The sequence below is a fragment of the Acanthopagrus latus genome, chromosome 1 (genome assembly GCF_904848185.1).
Source record: "Acanthopagrus latus isolate v.2019 chromosome 1, fAcaLat1.1, whole genome shotgun sequence".
Classification (NCBI taxonomy): domain Eukaryota; kingdom Metazoa; phylum Chordata; class Actinopteri; order Spariformes; family Sparidae; genus Acanthopagrus; species Acanthopagrus latus.
Window position 1 is genome coordinate 10,482,476 of NC_051039.1, and position 16,245 is coordinate 10,498,720.

At 39.7% G+C, this 16,245-nt stretch overlaps 1 protein-coding gene across 7 annotated transcripts in view; it reads left to right on the forward strand.

The window, feature by feature from the left end:
• Positions 1–16,245, forward strand: part of inpp4b (inositol polyphosphate-4-phosphatase type II B) — a 243,448-nt gene that overhangs the window by 78,525 nt on the left and 148,678 nt on the right. The gene's annotated exons all lie outside the window — the stretch shown is intronic.

Sequence of the window (16,245 nt, forward strand, 5' to 3'; positions counted from 1 at the left end):
AGAGAACACAAGGAACTAAGGGTGTAAAGCGTGACACAAGGGGCGAAGACAAACTGGCACAGAGGACTGGGGGAACACAGACTAAACCCACGCGGGAGGCAGGAATAATTGGGCACTGGTGAAGCACATCAGGGCGAGGCAGACTTTCACAAAGGTGGGAAATACACAAGGGCAGGGAGTAGGGATCTGAGACAAGAGGAGAGGTGAGCAACACAAAATAAAACCAGAAGTATTGCAACAAAAATGTGACATAAAGAAAACGTGATCTAGATGCAGGACAAGAAACAAAGTGCATGCATTGAACATTCTGATGTTTTTAGGTTTACTGGAAACTGGATGTGGATATTTGTAAAATTCCAGCAAAATAAAAGCTCTCGAAGAAATGACCCTCATAGCATGCATCTCCTTAAACAATGAGATGAGCCCTGCCATGTTCTTTTGACCAATTGCTTTACCATCATCTGGATTTTTATTTCTTACAGTGCATGTGTCCTTGCACAAACATTTTCAACAGCAGCTCTTTTGATGTCAATTCTAACTGGAGCGTAGATGAAAGCCTAAAATGTTTTAGACTTGATGAACACACAACCTCCTACATCCTCTCTAAACCTGACAAGTTTAATCCCATCTCTTGAAGTCTACAGGAGCTGTTTATATTGCTGCTTAAGTCATATGGCCTTTTAGAATTTTGCACTTTTATATTTGGAAAAATGTCTTCAAAATTATAAATTGTCCACACATGTAAAAAAAAAAAAAGAAAAAAAGGTATTTGTCCAGCCCTACTTTTAAGACGACACAGGATATATGATATGCAAAATATTGATTTTGGTTGTTTGATTGCTTTAAAGTTAAACACAGAGATTTTGCAGAGTGCACTCTGTCTTCGTCTTCTGTCGGGACCAGATGAGTCACTGCATTTCATTATGGCTAAATATGACACATCATAATGAAAGCAGTTTCATGTTCTAGCTTAATTGACAGTGGTAAAGTAGCTTAGTCATAATTGCTGCATTTCCTACTCAGCAGAAGGTTTGAAGAATAAGACATCTGCACCCTGAGACAACACTGCAGACAGCAGTTGGAACATTGGAAACAGAAACGTTAAATTAAATATCATCTTAATCACAAAGGGAACGTCACACCAGGCCATGTTCATAATGTATTCTTCTTCTCTTATTCATATTCATTCATATCTGGTTTGAATCATTTTAGGGTTCAGAAAATGGTTCCCCCTTAACTAGATGTAATGCAACCGATGTCATGTTGAAGGACTATAATATATATAGTATGTAGTAAATTATTTGAATTGATTTGGTTGGAACTTGTCGTCCTCGTCGTATTAGAGTCGCATTTTGAAGAAGAATTTTGCATGAATAGATGTGACTTTTGAGAACTTGCACTTGCATGGATCATGGATTTATATGATTTGTTTTATTTTCTGGTAGCTTTTAAAGAAGAAAAAGCAATGGGCGTTGGCACCTGGGTTAAATGCAGGAAAGAGTAAGGCTGTCGCACCATGGACGTATACCCCGAGTACCTCATTAACTGAGCTCCAACATCAGAAGCTCTGCCTTACCCCAAGACTTAATAATGAGTTATGTGGAGCTGCATAGATGCAGTTTAAAGATGATATATGTTGTGTCAAACATGTTGCCCCATGAGGAGTAAGCTGAGCCGACACACATGAACGCTCAGCGAGTAATTGCTGAGGTTTGACCAGCACAACTTGTCTATGCTTCGTGTTAGTTAGTTTAATGGCTAATAGATGCTAAATGGTCATTAAAACAATTCATGTTACTGTGCACATCAGTATTGAATTCAACCATACCCATTTCCTACTCAGTTTTTGGCATATTGTTTAAAGAAAATCCCCCCATACTTTTTAGTCTCTGCTGACTCATTAAAATCTGCCTTCAAAAGATATATTTCCATTAAGAAAGCAGACCCAGGTGGAAGAAAACTTTAGGTAGAACTTTTGTGCCCATGCAGGGCTGTGGGATACCTTCTTAGAAAGCGATCTTTTATATGTTTATACATTGGATTTCAAGGTTTTTCAGTTACTAGTGACCTCACCTAAGTGTGAAGAAGAGTAATGGTTGAGTCCCAGGCTGAATATTTGAGCGATTTCACAAGTCTCCAACAGAGTCACGGCAGCCCACACCTCTTATAGTCTTCTCATCTCTCCCTCCTGCTGGAAATGATGGAAAGTCATGTGTGCTGGGAGGGATGGTTTCCATATGAAAAGGCAGCCGAAGACAGCTTGTCACTGGCGAAGAAATTCTCAACATGCAGGATTGCATGATAAGTCATGGCAGGGCTCAGCAGTTTTTAAAATTATATTCACAGTAAGTGCATTTATTTGCTCTATGGTTGTCTGATTTTGGGTTTCATCCTGCTTTGATCATATTTGGGTTATGACGTTTACTTCGAACAAAGAAAACCTGATCCAGCAGATAATTTCTGTCCCAACTGAGTTACCTCAGCAGCTGAAGGTGAACACTGTAGTTTTTCTACTCTGCTGGAGATAGTGATGAATGACAGAGGTGATAATTTAGTTTATTCTTACTTGAGTATCAATTTATGATTATATTTGTTATTCTTTAAATTTATCCATATATGATAGTCTAGCACACAACCAAAATTGTTCACAGCTTCCAATGTCCTTTTACGCTTTCCCAGTACCAGTCTTACTGTGGAAACTTAACTTAGCTGCTCCTGAGATATACACCTTCTCTAGAGTAGGACCAAAGCACAGCCACCCCATCACCAAGAGGCCTGAGGGGGTGACTACTTTCTCCAACCCGAACAAGTGTTTGTTGCGAAACTCATCTCATGTCTATGCAGGAAACCTGAGAGAAAGATGTCTTTTAAAGTCTCTGTGTGTTTAGCTCTCAGTACTTTGGTAGCTTCTGACTCTCTGTAGTCTGAAGTTTAGTTTCTCTCCAGTGTCCCTGTTCGTGCTCTTAGATATCTGCTGTGTTTTACCGCTTTTTAATGTTCGCTGTCAGCTGTTTCAGGGTCTGTGTTAAGTTACTGCTGGTGAAAAACCCAACAGTTCAATTTTTGATAACTGAATGACGGAACTGTAATTGTGAAGGATTTAAAGAAAATGCCAAAGTCCAAGCAGAGCTTTGCTGGATGACCTTGATTGTCCAGTTAGAGGTAATTTTGAGCTTGGTTCAACATTTTTGCTGGCCAGGCCTGCATTGTTTTAAATGTACACCTTGGGTGGCACCACTGATTTGACCCCAGATTAACTCAATTTATACAATTTACAGGGCGGAACCTTTTCATTCTTTGAACAAGAGAAGCGTAAGAAATACATTTTGCTAGTTAAACTGCCAGTGGTCAGCTTCTTGAATTGAATTGCTTGAATTTATCATCATGACGTAAGTGTTGATCGCACAGTTTAATGACATCATCCATCATCCATCCACCATGACACCATCAGCATTTAGACTGGTTACCGATAATATTTGCTTCCACTATGAAGCTCCGTCTGCCACAAGATATGAAACCTCCCAGGACTAAAAAGGTTCAGTTTGGGGTATAACTCTGTCTGCTTTTTAATGTCCCCATTATCGACTAAATACATTTATAAATGTCTTCTTTTTTCCTAAAATGTTCCTCTACTCCCTCGTCCGCTCTAACACCAACCTTTGCCGTAGTTACAAGATAAAGTTATGTTTTTTGGATTATGTGAATGATGACTGCAGTTTTACTGTAGGTTCAGAAGCACATTTTTATCTTTTAATTCATTCTCAATTTCCTAAAAAGTTAATGACTCAGTTAATGAATTTTACAAATAATTCTTACTTTAGAAGTTATAGCCAGTTATATCTTGTTTTCTCTATTACAATTTAATTGTTGGCTAATGTTTTGAAATAGTGTAATTTAATTTAATTAGTCTTTTTCTGCAAAAATATGCTTAGATCGTTTTATTGTTAATTTATACAAATCCAACAAGGCTGTCTTAGACACTGATAGAGTGTTAGTGTTAATTAGCTGCTGCCTCTGTAAATCAGATGCCAATTACACGCAAATGATACACTCAAATTGAATGAAAAGTGCAGAGCAAATGCATATATGGCCAGTGTTAGCAAAGGGTGCTTAAGGTTAAGTTTGCCGTCTTACAGTGTATGTTTAAAATCTTGTGCTTTCCATTTCATCTTCTTTGGCAAACAATAAATGAGGGACCGGATATAGAGGTTGCTAGAATAACAGTTTTTCATGCTGTCATGCTGTTTCTCTGCTGAAAAATGGTTTCAATTTGGATCACAGGGTGATACATCCGGGTTTGACTGCTTGTTAGTGCTCGTTCACCAATGTGATCAAGAGGATGCAAAACACTGGGCAGCATCAGCAACCTATCTGCCATTAGTATCATTAGCATTCACAGTCCAGTCCATTTATACAGTATTGGGCACTGCAACACAATGACTGAACAGTTTTATCCTCGTGTAGCCCAGCAGGGGCAAACCTGCACGCTGCCAGTCTGTAATTACCCGTCAGTGGCTTAACTAATCTGGATTGCATTGTGTAATGCTTCTGTGAGCCAGCTGCAGTGAGAGACATGCCCTACCCTAAGAATGGGCCAGACAAACAACAGGGGCACATGGAGCGGTGTATGCCTGCTGTCATTCTCTGACAGCAGGCATACACAGCTGACAGAGTGCAGGATCAGGGGGCTGCTCCTCTCAGCTGTCTCTGTGCACTACCCTCAACACCAGGCTGGCAAGCACGAGCTAAGAGTTGGCAGATTCATGAACGTGACTTAGTGCCATGCATTTTAAATACAAGTCGCTTTTTAAACATGTGTAAGGGAATGCAGTGAAAATAGACACTATGCTTGATTTTCATTTTTGTCTGTGTGTGTGTGTGTGTGTATTTATTTATATTTGTTTATGTTTGGAAGACATCCTGCTGGCCTGGTATGAGGCTCTCGCTTTGCAGCATCTCCACTGTGCCTCAGATGTAGATGACAGCTATGAATTGGAATCAGCCGATGTCTCTAGCTACAATATCCTTACTCCTTCCCTTATCCCCAGCTCTCGCCTTGTCCTGCAGGTGGCCTGACCTTTCCAAATAAAACTCATCCCTCTGCTGATCCCTTCTCGCAAAGCTCTAACGTGTAGCAATGTTGCACGTTCCTTTGACACACAAGACAAAGACAGAAGAGTTATTTTAATCTGTTATCTATAGAATAGAGGAATTTGTCTGCATCACATGTTTTGTGGATGGATCAGTCCTCTAATCTGCTTGGCTTTGTAGCCCAACACGGGTATTGAAGAGTGTTCCAAGAGGCCGTTTGAAAGAAGGCCAAACCTGAGGTTTGTCTATTTAAACATACAGCAGCTCCTGACACATGAGCCAGTGGTGTGGAGAATGAGAGGAGGCAGGAGATTTCAGGGAGCAGGTGTGAGATTTATGGTTTGTGGCTGACTTAATGCTGTGCACATTACCAGGTGACAGTATATATGTTGTATAACACAAGATTTATACTGCAGTGGTCTGGAGGGAGATTTGATGATGGCATTACTCTTAAGATTTAATCCTCCTGATTCCTAATCCTGAATCATTTCCCTGGCTACCTGGACTCAATATATAGATTTATTCTGTGCAAAGGCATTTATGTAAAAGTTTCTTGCTTTGCGATCATATACTTTCTAAGAGGAAGTTTATAAGTCTGTACCATTTATAAAGTTGTATTTACTGTAAGTAGTACTGTAATCAGTTGTCACCAACTATTAGATGCTAAAATCCTGTTCATTTTTAACAGCAAAGATGTCCCTGACCCTAACCATATACTGATAACTAAATCTGTAGACAGGCTTTCTGTCAAATATGTTTCCTAGGTGGTTTGGTCTGGGTTTTATTTTTTATTTTTTTATAGCACAGACATTTATGACTGATCATAGAAATATTACAAGAGTACTGCAGGCAGCAGTGTGTCTCTATGATGCTCTCAATCTCCCCCAACTTCTCATTACTACTTGTCATTTTGATCATGATGGTGACACTACTCAATGGAGTGTGTTCGCTCCAAGTTGGTGCAGAGTTGAGTATTTGCAGTGTACAGTTTAGAGAATATTATTGATCCAAGAGAAAAATGTGAATTTACAAATCTGTCTGCTACTTCAGCACCGGAGACAGTGACATGGATCAATACACAGCTCACTTCAGGGGTCTATTTAAACATTTTTAAACTGGTTTGATATGAGGCCTAAGACTGGACTGTATTATTGAATTGCACCACTAAATGTCACACGAGAGTCAGCTGTCCCTAAGATCACGTACACAGTAAAAGATAAGTTAGTGTTTTCCCTTTGTTTGTGGAAGACTTAAGTGAAGGTATGTGGCAGGTACCACAAGGAAATGTTAAATTGTTCTATTAAAGAAATTATTAATTTTCAATCGTTTGTTATTACAAAATCTACAAAGCTAGAGCCTATAATTAAAAAAAAAAAAAAGAAAACTCCCCCCAAACGTCAAAAGTTGGCAGGACCAACTACAACCAGATCAGGTAAGAGTCACTGAGTTAGCATTGATGCTGTCAGCATTTACTTTACATTACATGTCAACAGTAGCTTGGGTGTTGTCCCTAAGTCTTATAAAAACCCTATCAACAGTGTGCTGATTAACAGGGCGCAGAAATAACTAACAATAACAATTGTCTTGTTTTTGTTTTTTTTGGCTGCCACTTTTTTTTTGTTTTAACCAGAATTTGTTTGGAGGCTGGAGCTACTTGGTTAACAAGTCCATTGTAAGCTGAGTTTGACAATAGAGTTTAGATGGATCAAATTGTCGGTTCTAATAAGAGTCGAGCTTCACTCTTTCAGATGCTCTAAGACTGCCACCGTACACAGAATAATTCCTTTTGAAAATGATAATCTTTTCTGCAATGCTAAACATTATAATTTCATCCCAGTAGTGGTGAGAAAGTAAAAATAGCAAAACTGTGTCTTGATTTTACACCCAATCAACTATTTTGTTTTATGGAGAGCATTACAGTCTCAAGGGACTTCTAGTGAGGCTATAGATTTGTTTTCTCATTAAAAGCACTGGTACACTGTTTGCTTTGGAAGCTTGGTGTGATCTGGTTTGATTTACAGTATGGGTTTTCCAGCCATAAAAATTCTCATTACATATTGTATGTAATCAGTCATGGTTTGCATATTCTGAATGCACACTTTCTTACTGGGACTGTGAATGGTAAATGCGATCTCCAGACCTGTCTATAAATCACATTTGATATTCAAACCTATGGTTACATAAAGGTCCAGTGTGTAGGATTCAGGGACAGAATGTGTATATGTATGAATACAATATTGATAATTATGTTTTCATTAGTGTATAAACACCTGAACTTATCTTTATTATGAGTCCTTTATCATCTTCAGAGGGAGCAGGTTATCCTGCCACATAGTTTGTCATATTCTACCCCTATGTTTCTACAGTAGCTCAGTTTTGACAAACCAAACACTAGGTCTAGGAGGGCTTTTTGTGTACTTTTTTAATTTGTGAAGCTGGAAAACTAAGCTAAGCATAGGATCGGATACATAGATAGCAGTGCTGGTATATTTCAACCTGTCCTATCTCAGCAAATCACTGGCTCACTTGCATCTACAATTAGCAAATCATTTAGCTCAATTAGCCTACTGAAAACACTATTCTAATTTCTTTTCCTGAAGCTGGCAACTGCCCTCAGTATTACCACCTTAGATAGACTTGTGCAGTGGGGAATTAAGAGGAGAAATGAGAAAACGTATCAGTTTGTGTTCACTTGAGGCCCAAGTTGGCTTGTGTCCCAGCTCTAAACTCATTTAAAGTTTATATTGAATATTTCCATAAAGTTGATACATCAGATATCTCAGTCCATCACTAATGGTGTTGTCCTAAAGAGGGTTTGCCCGTACCACAATTGATTTAGGACTACATTACCTCGCTGGTTATATTGGAGAATCAGGCAACACACCTCATAGCTGATTGTTGGATCCCTGTGTTCACTAAGAATGACTTTTTTTTTGGTCTTGCAGGCCAAAAAAAGGCAAACGAGCACATAAAGCACCTGGCTGTATAGAACTTTGTGTAACAGTAGGGGGTTAGTTCAGTATTGACCTTTCCTGATGGACATTATGTTAGTTATGGAGGAACAATCCTGATGAAGAAATATCCAGACAATCTGCCGCGGGTAATGAAAATACTCCTGCTGTGTCTGTAAGAATGATCCATGGATGTTGGCACTGTGCTGTGTGTGTCTCTGGCAGCCGAGTAATTCAGAAACATTGTAGAAACAGCTAATCCATATCTATCCTGTACTTTCAACATTGCTGGTCCTCTCGAGGAGATTGAGTGCCCAAAGCCATTCTGTTTCTACTGTGTCTGAGGCACTGCTGGCATAGCTGGAGTCCTTCCCCTGTCAGAGAGACTGTTGTAAGTGAAGAAAAGGAAAAAGAATCACTTTGCAGCCTTTCCAGCACTTGTGCTATAAAAACTTATTTATGGGAGTAAATTTGTAATCAAAGCACAACTGGAGATTAACGATTACCCTAGCCCAGGCCAAGCGAGGAAGCCAGTTCCACACTGACATTCTGGACTCCAAAGCGTTAGAGTTTAGCAAATACTGTGCAGATCTTAATGGGCAATAGTGGAAGGAGCATTAAATTGTTTGTGTGAGGTTAAGAGTACATTTTTCTGCTTAACTGTCTCTTTGTCACATAGTTGTGTAAGTTGAATATTCACTGAATCACTGATGAGGCAAAAAGTGTGTTTTAATCGATCTGTTTTCATGCATATTTAAAATTTTGCGTATTTTTTTTTTTTTTTTTATGGCTGATGTGGAATCGATAGAGGTTAAACAAAAGAGTTAAATTGAAAATACACTTGGTGAATAAAACATGACGCACATGAACCATGTGACTTCAGTGTTCACTGAAGCTTCTTCTGCACTGGAGAGACAAAAAACATCAGCAGACCAAAACAGACTTGTAGGGTAGACTGTAACGTCCCATTCCACTGAAACGTTTCATCCCAGTCATAACATATAATGTTGGCAGTTAACATTTCTACAAACCACTGTTTCGTTCACCTTGCGAATCTGACCGATGTACAACAGTACTTGAGTCTAGTAACCTGAAGAAAAAGATTTCACCAATCATAGCACCGGATTCAAAACTACATGCCTTCACTTGACTGAGACAAATAACAATTGGGGATGATTGACAAGATGCATGATGATATTTCAAGAGACTTCGGATCCGCAAATTGACAGCAATATCGCAGTATTGCTGTTTATTCCCCTCTCCCACGCGTATGTCTCATTTTGTTTGTTCAAGCTGGTCATGCTTTTGCCATGATTTGCTGTTTTAACCAATGTATGTTCTCCTGCACTGTAAGGTGTCCTTGGGTGTCTTGAAAGGCACCTCCAAATAAAATGTATTATTATTATTATTAGCAACACTCTTGACCATGATTTTTATCTGTCTGGTTCTCCCTCCTCAGTCCGGCTGCCTGTTTCATCAAGTGAGGAATGTTCTTTGATCTCCTTTGGTAAACAGACTGGGTTGTGTGTGTGGAAAGTTTAGTTAAGTTGATGATCGATGCCAAGACATGATATTAAAAAGGCCCTTGGGCTGAATTATAGCTAAATTATTTAAGACCGCAACGTTCATGTAGGATGGAGGATGGACAGTAAGGTGGAGAGTTTTACCACTTTCTGTCAGTGAAACAAACATGGTATGAGATCGTGGTTTTGTCAGACAAAGAACACCCAGTGCAAGGAGAGACCTTCCAACCTCAGTCATGATGTGAATGAGAAAAGTGATTTCACATGCTAATTTTTTTCTCAAAATGTGAGGACTATACAGTATAACATTTTCATCATTTCTTGACAACTGTGTTTGTTTATGTTTAGTAGTTGACCAAGGCCATAACCTTTTTTTTTTGTCTTTAAAGAGTATTCATGTGCCTGGATGTACTTTACACTGGAAGAGTTGTGGATTGTTGTAGTCAGTCTCACTGTTGATATTGGCCATGAAGTGAACTTTTCATAGTGAAACTTCAATGAAAGAGATGGGTGACAGACTTGTTTTCTTCAGTAATGTATTCTGCTGAAGTCTGACTAAAGATAAGTGAAGAGGCAAGGTGCGTGTCAATCAAATCAAGTAGATATCAAGTGTTTTTAGTTCAAAAGCAAGTTTTTTCCACCATTCAGCAAGCAAACAGTCTGTGGAGACCACAGAAGGAATTTTGTACTGAAAAGACTTTCACTTCGTTTGTGTTTCTCACAGGAGTGCAAAATTTCATACCCGTATTTATTATTTATTAACACCAACACACTGCCACACTGCTTACAATTACACTGCTCAGTGTAAAATGTTATGTATATACAGTGTATATGAGTCTGAGTCTATTTCTTACCTCTTTATTTTATTGTTTATTTTTAATTATTATTTTTATAGTTTATTGCAATATTACAAAGAAGTGTCCCCGTTTTTGGGACAAATAAAGAAATTCTGATTCTGAAAGATAAAACTGAAAACAATGTGAATTTAGACCTTAAGTATATCTGCATTCACAGACTTTTTAGCATCTTATTAAAAAAAAAGTTTTTTTTTTTCAATATCAGTGTTGGGCTGGGTCAGTGGGATGATGTGAAGAATGTAGACTTTCTAGTTTCAAACCCTGTCAGATCCACATCCTCATTCCCCAAGCAACTGAGTGAATCTGACTTACAAGAAACTGGAAGTCAACAACTGGGATGTCAGTCAGCAGCAGTGCAGTAAAAAGAGAATGTTGTAACCTGACATGACATCACATGATGAGAAATCAATAGCCTCATCTCTCCACATTCTCTGAGAGGAAAAGGAGTGAAAAGGAAAAGATGGGGGTGGGGTGGGCGGGTGGACGTTATTAATGTGATGAGGATTCATGAGGACCTTGACAGACATTGATCGTTGGTCTCATTAGACCAGATGACACAGTTGAATATAAATAGTGTACAGAAAGACTGCATATTCTGATATGTTTTTATATATGGCACACCTTGAAAATGCAGAATTATCCTGCTTTGTGAGGACGCTGTAAGTTTTTTGACATTTATTCAGGTCTACTTTAATTTAACATTTGCAACCCCATATGTGCATTTAATGGATTATTGTTCACTGTGCTTAATCCTTCTATCTGTGTATGGTCTGCAAAAAGCTTTATTGTTAAAGCAATTTCAATATAAGCAACATATTTTTTTTTTTTTCAGTGAATTTAAAGTTAAAATGAGGCTTCATATCCTTGATAAATAGCAGCTACGGTAATATGCTGCTTTTAGCCATTTCCATTAGAATATTTCCTATACACATTTTGAATTACAGTCTTAGATAAGGTTGATAATAAACAGCATCATTTGAAAAAAAACGCCTAATGGGGGGTGGAAAAAATCTTTACTAATAGGGTCTGATAATCAACTTGTTTTGGTCTCGGCATCTTCCCAGATATTCCCACAATAATTCCCACATTCAGTCATAGATAGCCATCTGTCTGCCGAGTTAGTATTTCATTAGCAGTAATTATCGATACTGTACATGTCCACTCTGAAATTACACCTGCTGTGTTAAATGAGTGAAGTAGTTACCAAACAGGCTGCCTGCTGCCTGCAAAAGGAGCAGGTTTCATTGTTTCATTCTCTAGCCAGCATCTACTGGTAGGAACAACTATAAACACTATGGACTACTTCTTTGACACTGCTAGTTGAACTCATTGATTTGTATTATAGCTCTCCAAAGTGAAACCTAAATCTTTACAAAACATTATAATATTTATGATCTTTTAGGCTACACACTCACCAAATTGTCTTCCCAGATGTGTGCAGTGGCTTCTTTCTTTTTCTTTCTTTCTCGTAGTTTCAGAAATGTAGTTAGGATAAAACATGTTGAAATCGAAGAAAAGGCAGAGTAACTGTCGAGTAGTTGAATAATTTGATGGTTGATACACTCAGCATGCTGATTCTTGTAACCACTAGTAAAACATTAATGCACAATAGACGGTATACATGCAATAAAACAAACTGGAAATCAACATGTTACGCATGCAAATCAATAGATGTATAATTGTCATGCAGGAATTTAAGAGCTTGGTGCCAGCAAGGCAAGAGTGCCTTGACCAGTGTCTCTGACTCATCTTTCTCATCTCATCTCATCTTTGGCCACAGTGTGTATTTACACCATGCGATTGGGATGTCTCTCGCTGGGGCTTTTACTGCACTACAGCTGTGTAACCCTGGCACAGGCAACATACACCCCAGAGTGAATGGTGAATCAAGCTATTGGCTGTCCTCAGTTAATACTGTGAAGGAGTGTATCACAAACTCTAATGGGCCTGAAGTGCTGTTGGAATGGGTAAATGTGAGGATCTATTCTCCCGGCTTTGAGGCCGAATAGCTAAAAAGGGCATGTTTATTTTCTTCTCCTCTCCTCAGTGTACTTGTACTATTCTCCATCTCCAGTGCATTGTCTATTGATTTTCTCCAGCCCCCTCCATCAGTCAGGCTTTAATAAGACAACACATGTCGCCTTTAAAAGAAACGTATTAGAATGTTAATGGTTCACTCCACAGATCCGCTCGCCTCTCTGCTGTGTTGTGTGTGTTCGCGCAAACACGCGCACGCGATTGTGATTTTATGTGTGTATGTGCCACCACATTTTCATTAAAGCAGGTGAGGCCAACATTCATCTTGATGGTTTTAGGGAGTAAAGGGGATGGAAAACAAGGAAAATGTGGCAATAGGGGGATGAGGGAATAAGGATGGAAAGAGAAGCAGAAAGTGAAGAAGAAACCTCCTCGTGCAGAGTGGATTCATCTTCTGTCTTATTGCTCCTGTAGGGACCAATTTATCTTCATTTAGGGTTTTGGCACCAACCCCAATCCCGACCAGCCGCCTCAAGAAATGGAGATGAGCCCAACGTGGCTTTTTAGAACATGGAACTTGGACCTAGGATTTGACCAATGCTGTTTTTCTGAAGGGCAGATTATGTTGTTTGGTATATTGTATACACTTAACACATAACACAGAAAGGAATACAAACCCAATCTCTCATAACCTGCATAATTAACATGGCAGGTCCCCAAAGGGTTCATTAAACTGGCAAAAGACACTTTTAAAGACAGAAAAAACTGATTGCACTGTGTGATGGCTGTAAAAAATGTCACCATCCACAGATAGATTGATTACCTATAAACCTCAATTTCACTGTGCTGAAATGAAGGACGAATTGCTGTACACAGGAAATGTCTCCATTGCGCAACCACAACAGGACAAGGCATTGTTTCCAAGTAGCTCTGCCTAGGTTAATAACCATGGAAACTGTGCACGACAAAAGTAAAAGAGCCTGCTGATGGAGGAGGCAAAGAAGGCAAGAAGTGCAACTGGATGGGCATTCACTCAATGGAGAACACCTGTGTTATGTCAGTTTGTTCACACAAAACAGACACTCTTTGCACCCATGAGGTCAGTAAGTAACAAGTTGGAATTCTCTCAGTTGGGTTTTGCAATCGACAGTGGACAGCCATTAGCGGTAGCCATGTTGCTACTACTGCCTTCGTAGAAGCGGCGCCAACAGCTATACGACAGGAAAATGCGCTAATGTTATGGTGGATGTATATATGTATGTCGCTATTGCTCGGACAGATGCTTTCATTCAGCCATACCGGTTTGACCCAGAATCAGACCCAGAAGGAGAGGCTCCTGAAAAAGTACAGACTCTGCGGCTGCAGCAGGATGTTTCAGAATGGTTAGTGTGACTGAATGATGTTAGTTTGTTCTTATCTGTTGTTACAATTACTACCATATAGCTAATGGCTAACAGCTAGCGAAAGCTGTGTTTGTCTCCAACACAGTCTCCAAACTCTTGGACACTGTTCGCATCGTCTCTGTCTCAAGTCTGCACATGTTTCCAGACTTTTTACTGTGACAACCAAGCTCCATCGTAATATTATTAACATTAAACATTAAACTCACTTCAAATGCCATTGCATAGAGGACCGAAGCGGAGCTAACTAGTTAGCCAGGTTCAAGCTGACTTCAAGCTGATATCAAACCGAAGCGACAGTTACCTGTGGCTCGGGTACAGTTGCTGGGTCCGGTATGGTTGGGACTGATCCTTTTACGAGGGTCAGTGTCGAGGCAAAGCCAGCTTTGTATTGACCCTTGTTACTTGAAGCAGTCCGATGTGAAGTGGTTAGCACACACACACAAACTTACACGAACCGCAGGCGGCATGTCGCCATTAAAAAATGAAATGCAACCACCGTCTCTTCTGTTCTTCTGTAGCTGGGACAGAATATAGGCACTTATGTTGATTTTTACAACCAACAATAGAGCAATTTGCATGTCTAGCTCTGAGCGGCGACATTGCAAAACACTGCTATCTTACCGCTGGACACACTGAACTTCATCATCTCGGGGATGGCTGGCTTTTGTAAATGACTCCTTTTTTACGTAACTTAAGGAACTGAATCTGAATAGCCTGTAGGAGCGCTGTGTTACCAGTGGGTGGGCTGCAGGGATCATCATGCAGGAGTCGTTTGCTTTCCTCATTCTGGGAGTTGGCAGGTTCATGGAGGACCAGCTTATATATGTAGAGACCAGAGAAATGTGTTTTTCATAATATGGGACCTTTAAAGAGTTTTAATGAGGTTTTCACGAAGTGTTCAATACCTTTCTTCATAGTGGGTTTCAATACTTTCTTTATAAATATTTTACCAATGCAATCAGTGATACTCATTATATCCTCCATCTCAACAAGCACTCAGGGTCGTAGGTAGCCTGACCATTGAAGGCTTTAAAAACCAGCAGTAAAATCTAAAAATCAATTACAAACAGTGAGGGGCAGCAGGGACGTGACGTTTTCTATCAGCTTCAGTCTTTGGATGTTGCTCCTGCTGATAGCAGAATAAAGTGCATTGTAGTAATCAAGTCTGGAGGAGATAAACGCACGGATGACCTTTTCTAGATTTGGGGAAGAAAGCTGTGACCTGATCTTGATCAAGTGTTTCAGTTGGACAAAGCAGGATTGCACCACTTTAGTCACCTCAGCATCAAAAGCCACCAAAAATAACACCCAGGTTAACTGATTGCATCCTCATGTGGTGACAATTTGATGTTTTTATAGCTCATATATACAGGATTTGTGAAAACTACCTCATCAAAAGCAGTCAGCAAACCCCTGTTTTAGCAGATTTAAAACAATTTTTTTTGCTCTGTCTTCACATTGATTGATGCTGCATTTTTTTGTATTTCATAATACATTTTGTAGGTGTTTACCTCCATTAGGAGTTTGAGTCTGCTGCCTTATGTGTCTTATTGAGCTTCAGCTGAGACCACAACAGCCTCTCCATTCAGCAGGCTATGAATTAAAATTGATTTTATATATGTCTTAGTGTAACATCATGACCTTCGTGGCCAAATAACTAACAATAACCTTCACTGTACGAGTGGGTGGACAGGCAGCAAGGGGAACACATAAAGACACAGAAGAAGAGAGCTGCATTATTCTGTCAGTGTAGCTCTTCATTACAAATATTTGCTGATTAGAAAAAAAAAAATCTTTTGTTGTGTCCTTTTGTAAATCTTTGCAGTTTTTTTTTTTTTTGTAGATGCAGATACATTTTAAATAACAGAAACATCTATTATCGCTTTAACTTTCCCTCGTTAACCTGTTGATTTAACCCTGTTGTGAAGTTGACATGTTGGGTTGTAATCAGCAGTTAAAAAACTCATGCTGCATGATGCTGGCATTAACCGTATGGAGCTCAGCAGTCAGATGCTTGTTAATTGTTTTTCTTCTCAAAAAGTGGAAGGGAAGGGGTGGTGGACTGGCAAGGGGAGGCTGGAGGGGAAGACGGAGACGGATGTCAGAAATCAAAAGATCCCCTGCTGCCATGTCTGGATGCAGCATTGGCTACGCAGTAAGAGGAGGAAAAGAAAGAGAGAGGAGACAGTGTCTTTCTGACTGTGTTGTGCTGTGCAGTCGGGTCTAGGTGCCCTACTGACAGCCCGAGATTGATGGATAGAGCTGTGTATCGTACATAACATCAATTCTGTCCTGCTTTCTCTTTCATTCTGAATCTCACTCCCTCATCCACCCCTTCGTTTCCCCTCTCCTGCACTACCTCTCTCTCTCTCTCTCTCTCTCTCTCTCTCTCTCTCTCTCTCTCTCTCTCCCCCTTCCTCCCTCCCTCCTGCCGCTGCTCCAG